The sequence below is a fragment of the Drosophila miranda genome (genome assembly GCF_003369915.1).
Source record: "Drosophila miranda strain MSH22 chromosome Y unlocalized genomic scaffold, D.miranda_PacBio2.1 Contig_Y1_pilon, whole genome shotgun sequence".
Lineage (NCBI taxonomy): Eukaryota > Metazoa > Arthropoda > Insecta > Diptera > Drosophilidae > Drosophila > Drosophila miranda.
Window position 1 is genome coordinate 23188264 of NW_022881603.1, and position 6408 is coordinate 23194671.

Genomic DNA, 6408 nt, shown 5'->3' on the forward strand with positions numbered 1-6408 from the left:
TTAAGCTTAACGAGGGGGAACGTTGTGAGTTGCTGCGGACACCGCAACTCTACAGTTATACCCGATACTTAGTCAGTATGGCTCTCCTGCGGCAGACGCCGCTAATATTGAACCACACGACAAAGAGTGCGTGCGAGAGAGACAGAAAATCAGTCTGAGCGTGACGTCGGGCGCTGCGTAGCAACTGAAAATTGATTTCTTGCTTTTGGCTACAAAAATGATCCGATCTGATCCAGATTCAGCAATCTGATAGATATGGTCATTATCTATGATTCTGCGTTTTTAGTTTTCTCGAATGTGCAATATTGTGGATGCAACAGATTTTCGTCTTTTGTGGGGTCGGAAGGGGGTGGGGCGAAATTCTGAGATATACGTTTAATAATGAGATCTAACAGAAGTGCGGATACCAAATTTGGTTACTCTAGCCTTAATAGTCTCTGAGATTTGTGGCTGCCTCAGATTTTCGTCCTTTGAGGGGGCGGAAGGGGGTGTGGCGAAAGTTGGACACGAAACGGTCAAGGTCCGATATCACAGGAGTGTGGATACCAAATTTGGTTGCTCTGGCTCATATAGGTTCTGAGATCCTTGAACTCATATTTTGCAATTGACAAAACCGACCATGAAACCTGTGTGTTAGAGAGAGACAGAGAGAGAAAGAATGAAATTGTTTTCTTGATTCTGGCTTGATTCAGCCACGGATGGTAGCTTGCAACAGACCATTGCGGACGCAGTGACAGCCGCACTAGCACAGCACACTCAAATGCTAGCTAACGCGATTGAAGCGGGGTTTCAAAGATTGTCGCTCCAGAATGCAGCTCCAGTTTCAACGGAAAGGGTACACCCAGCCCATAGGCAGTCCTCTCCCGTTAGGTCAAATCAATCCTTTGAGCAACTCTTTAGGTTATCCGCCAAGGAAAACGCACCATTACCAAACTCAGCGTCCGAGCGACCGACTAACTTGTCAGCCCCACCAGAGTCGCAGCAATCACATCAGTTGCGCGCGGATCGGATTAGCCAGATAATCGCGAACTGGAAGTTGAGATTCTCAGGGCGCTCCTCTATGTCAATAGATGATTTTTTGTATCGCGTCGAAGCTCTGACTAGCCAGACATTAGATAGCAATTTTGAATTGTTATCTCGCTACGCGAGCAACCTGTTCGAAGGAAGCGCAGGTGAATGGTACTGGAGGTATCATAAAAGCGTACCAAGAGTGCGCTGGATTGATCTCTGTATTGCTCTGAGATCGCAGTTTTCGGACGGCAGAACAGATTTAGAAATCAGAACCGCGATCACCCAGAGGAAGCAGAAAGTCAACGAACCGTTTGACAGTTTTTATGAGGCCATAGTGGCGCTTGCAGACAAGCTCGTGCAGCCGATGACCGAGCAGTCCTTGTTAGAGGTGTTGCGAGCAAATCTGCTCAATGAGATACAACATGAGATTTTATATGTGCCCATATCGAACATTGTGCAGTTGCGACAAGTGGTCCGCAAGCGTGAAAGGTTCATCGAAAACACTGCTAAGCCAATCCCGGCTACTCGACGATTTGTTCCTCGCAATCAGGTGAACGAAATGTCCTTCCAGACAGAAGGTCTGGCAGAAGCAGATTCGGAAGAAGCTGACGCTTTTGATATCGACGCGATGACGCTTTCTTGCTGGAATTGCAATAAACAAGGCCACCGATATCAAGAGTGCGAAGCAGAGCGTAAAGTATTCTGTTATGGATGTGGTAAGCGGGACACATATAAACCATCGTGCCGAAAATGTAGCTCGTCAAAAAACGAGTTGGCTCGTGCACCGATATCGAATGCACGCAAATTAGTGTCGAAGGCGACGAATACGGAGTAACCGGGGCTACGTCAAGCTCACTCCCCCTACCTCCTGACATGATAACGACCACTATGATACCAGTATAGGATGTAGTGGCCAGTTGTGACTCTAAAACTCCAGAGAACAGCTTGGGAAGTACGGCCCTCGCGTTTAACATTAACTCTGCTCTTTACAAAAACAAGATAAGAGATCAATTACAAGAGAGCAGTAGTTAAAGCTTCCATTGAAGAGCTTAATGTCTAATTTAGAGAAGCAGCGTGGATCTGTGGGAGTTATGTTTTAAAGCTTTACTAGAAATCATACGATTACTCCGTTAGTCGTGGAAGCTATGTGTAAGCTTTGCTTAGCATCGTACGATTACTCCGTTATCTAGGGAAGCAAGGTGTAAGCTTTGTCTAGAATCGTACGATTACCCCGTTGGTTGTGGAAGGTAAAGTTCCGATCGTAAGGGCTAATGCAAGTAATAGAACTTCTGGCTAGATCATTGCTATAGTGAAGCTGTGCGAATTCGGATGTGTCTTGTTATACAAATATATAGATCCAAGTGAATTTGAAAACGTTGTGCAATCAAACACGTGCCAAGTAAATTGAAGTTCTGGTGGACTACATTATTCCTTTTGGATTAAGAAAAAATAAAAGGTATTTGGACCTTACAATAGTGACACAGCTTTAACAGTCTCGTATCATAGGGCTGGAAATCTTACTACGTTCGACACTGGGAAAGAAAAACCAATTGACCCCCCCTCCAAGAACGAGGTCGTCAAAGTCCATCGATTTCTTAGTAGATCTGGGAAAGACCTCGGATTTCCCAGGAACCAGCATCTACATAAACCAACGATAACTACAACCAAATAAACCAGAAAGAGCCGTCCGAAGATATACTAGAGTGAAACCCGAAGTTATGTGGAGGCATACTTGAGCTGAAGTACATTTTGGAGTAAGACGAGAAGAATAGTTTTCTTGCGAATTCGGAGAAACTAATATGCCGCACTCGTCACCCTTCTCGCTTATGAATTAAGCGCGCGGCTAAGGCTTTCGCATGTAGTTCTTCGCAATGTGTGGAGTGGCTCTCAAACTGTGAAAATAAAACATTATTCTGCGGCGATCCACACTGCCGTTTAATAGTCGTCGGGTGAAAATGTACCAAAGTATTAGTTTTGAGTCTCGTCGTGAGATTTTCCATTTATTAAAGATTAGGCTACGCACTAACTATTTTTGTATTGTATAGATTTAAAAAGAAAAAAGAAACCAATAATGTATATAATTACCCATAATTAGTAATTAGCGCAAATGAAAACCACATTTTTTTTTAAGATCAGCCGTTGAGTGGCAAATCGTCGTCGTACGGGTATGGAAATGGAAAGAAAATCGGTGTTTCATCCGAATTAGAAGTGAAGACCTGTATATTCATAATTTTTCTCCCTTCCTCAGAATATGTTACTACGTCGCCCCTTGAGCTCAACGGACACGCCGGATAATTCGTATAAAGTATGAGTGAGTTACGAAACTTCCTTAAACGGAATTCTCGAGTATTTTCGAAATATATATCTGTCTTATAAAACTTCTATTCCCGTATATAAAACAACCATATCCGTGCCATAATTTAAAGCGGATCGGCTACTAATTTTTCTTTCACGTTTGCCTTCTAGTTATATAATTATCATATTTTTCTCTTCTTTCCAATTTAATTTCTTTTACGCCACATTCTCTACACATAAGTCCTATATACATATAACTAGGTATAACTGGATACTATTTCCTCCTTCTTTATTTAATTACTTTATGCTAAGTTTATACTTATCTGGAAAACCATGAAGTCCAAACCCTTAAATTTTGAATTATTAAATAATAATTAGTAGATAATAATGGAACATTAAACCTTTCGTGTTTGTCCTGAGTAGAGCCTGAGGAAGTCCGATGATCAAATAGAGATGCGCTCGATGAGGGTTATGCTGTCGATTAAACGGCATACAAAGGGAGGGGGGGTAGAGAAGGGATCAAAGTCATCTGTGTTCCCCAAGAGCGACGGAATATAGCCTGACTATTTGTCGGTAGTCGGTTAAACAGTTAGTTAAAATTCACATTCTTTTCTTTTTGATTTCTTTTGTGGAGTTCCTTTTGAACATTAAATCAAGTGTACCTAAAACATCTTTGCGAATGTGTTCGTATAGCAGATAGGAGAGTAGGAAAGATCCCACGACATTCCGGCGAGCTAGTTAGAGCATAGCTAGAGGTACACGTTCCGAAATCCTGCTATACTATTGGTGTCTGACCGTCAAAAAAAGTATGTACAACCTCCATCCGTACATACAATCTCACACCTCTACGAATATGAATTTCTGGCACATTACATAGATTGGCGCCCAACGTGGGGCCTGAGTACGAGTTACTACTGGTTAAAACCCCCAAAAACTTTGCTCGTTGCAATTTTAAATTCCACATTAAAATTAATACTTCCCGTCCAACTACTGTAACGGAGGATATTGATGGAATTTTGTGTTTAAGATTCTGAGTTTCGGAATACCTAACCAAATAGAATCCGCCAGGTAGCAAGGGATGAAAACTGATTTTTTTTTGTTACCAGAATTAATTTGCGAATATACGACAGCTATTCACAAAGGCGGATAGGTCGGCCAAATTATAATAGGATAACCCCAAAAGAGTTTATGAGGGAAGAGTATCGATGGCTTTCGGAAGTCTCATTTTCTAGATATAGATTTGGAAATTAGCCATTGCCAAGGTTACTGACCACATAAACATACCATAGACCAAATTAGATTTCATTGAGGTTATATTCCGGCGACAAGAGAAAGCGTATATCGGACGGAGTCAAGCTCGAAAAGGACAAATATTGGGTATTTAGGAAAATTTTTGTAGAATTTATTGAAGCTTTGGTCCTATAATTAGGGATTTCCACATTTAGTGATCAGAACTCGTATTACTGGGTTACCTTAACATGTCACCAGTACAACGTACCCCAAGGGGCAAGGCGTCGGGTGACGTGGACGCCCAGATCTGTGGTATATGTCAAGAAGCCATAAGAAGAAGTCAACTAATATGTACTGCATCTTGTGGGCACAGGTATCATGATACTTGCATGAAAGAATTCGTGAAAAATAACAGAAATTGCCCCGTATGTAGGGCGGAGTTGAATCCGGAGGAACTTTCGTTTGATGAGAATACTCTAGCAGCCGAATTACCACCCGACATGGGTTCGGGTATAGTGCCGTTAGAAGGGGGATCCAACCCGGAGTCAAACGCTTCAGAGAGAGGACTTCAAAAGTCAAGAGGGGCTAGGCCTAAACAGGGACGAGGAACTACATCGCGCAGAGGGATGCATACTAGGTTGCAGTCTCAACAATTTCGGGATAATTCTTTGGGCAGCATCAGCCATAGGTCGGGCGAAGGAGATATGTCGGAAAGAACCCTTGAGGTTATACAAGCCCTGATAAAAGGTGAGCAGAAAGATATGATGGTGGAGCTAAGTTCATTCGTTAAGAATTTGATATGATACTACACCAAATTTGTACAGGTATAGATGTAGCGACTCAAACGATGGAGAGCAAAGAGTTAGATTCAGAAAATGTGAATACGTGGTTTAAATTGATAGTTAAGCCCAAACGATCAACGGTCCGGAGACGAGCGTTCTGGAAAAAGGTCCAATCTGTTCGAAAACGTTTAGTCTCAGCAGTTATTCTGAGTTCAGATAACCGATTGTACACGGAGGTAATGATCGAAGGGCAAACTTATAAGGCTTTGCTGGATTCAGGAGCAACCATTAGTTGTTTGGGTGGGAGAGCAGCAACCTTTTTAGCACATCACCCACAGTCTCAGAAGTGTTTGGGAACCATACGCACTGCCAGCAACGAAGCTTGTACCGTAGTGTCCAAATTGGTGGTCCCGATTGAATTCCGTAAAATAGTTAAGGAAGTAGAGTTCTTTATCATACCAGATTTAAAGCAAGATGTTTATTTAGGAGTTGACTTTTGGAAAGATTTCGATCTTCTATCCCAATTATTGACCCGAGAAGGAACTGTGAGCTGTTTGGAGAATAGAGACGACACGATTATGAAGGAAACGCCTAAAATGCATTCCCTAAATGAAGAACAAAGGAACCAATTAGAGGCGGTAATAAGAACCTTCCCGTCATATGAATGCGACGGACTAGGTCGTACACACCTAATACAACATTCTATGGTAATCAATGCCGAAGTACCCGTCAAACAACGACATTGGCCCATTTCCCCCGCGAAAGAGAAAGTGATGTTCGAAGAAGTAGAGAAGATGATTAAGCTGGGCGTGATAGAACCTTCAAATAGTCCATGGAGTAGCAATTGCGTCCTAGTAAAGAAAGGGAACAAGAATAAGTTATGCCTTGATTCTCGAGAGATCAACAAATATACCCGAAAAGATGCATACCCCCTTCCCCATATAGATGGGATACTCAGTCGATTGCCACCTGCCAAATACATAACGGGACTCGATATGAAGCATGCTTATTGGCAAATTCCCCTAGAGGAGTCTTCACGCCAATACACCGCGTTTACCATACCTAACCGACCGCTGTATCAATACAAAGT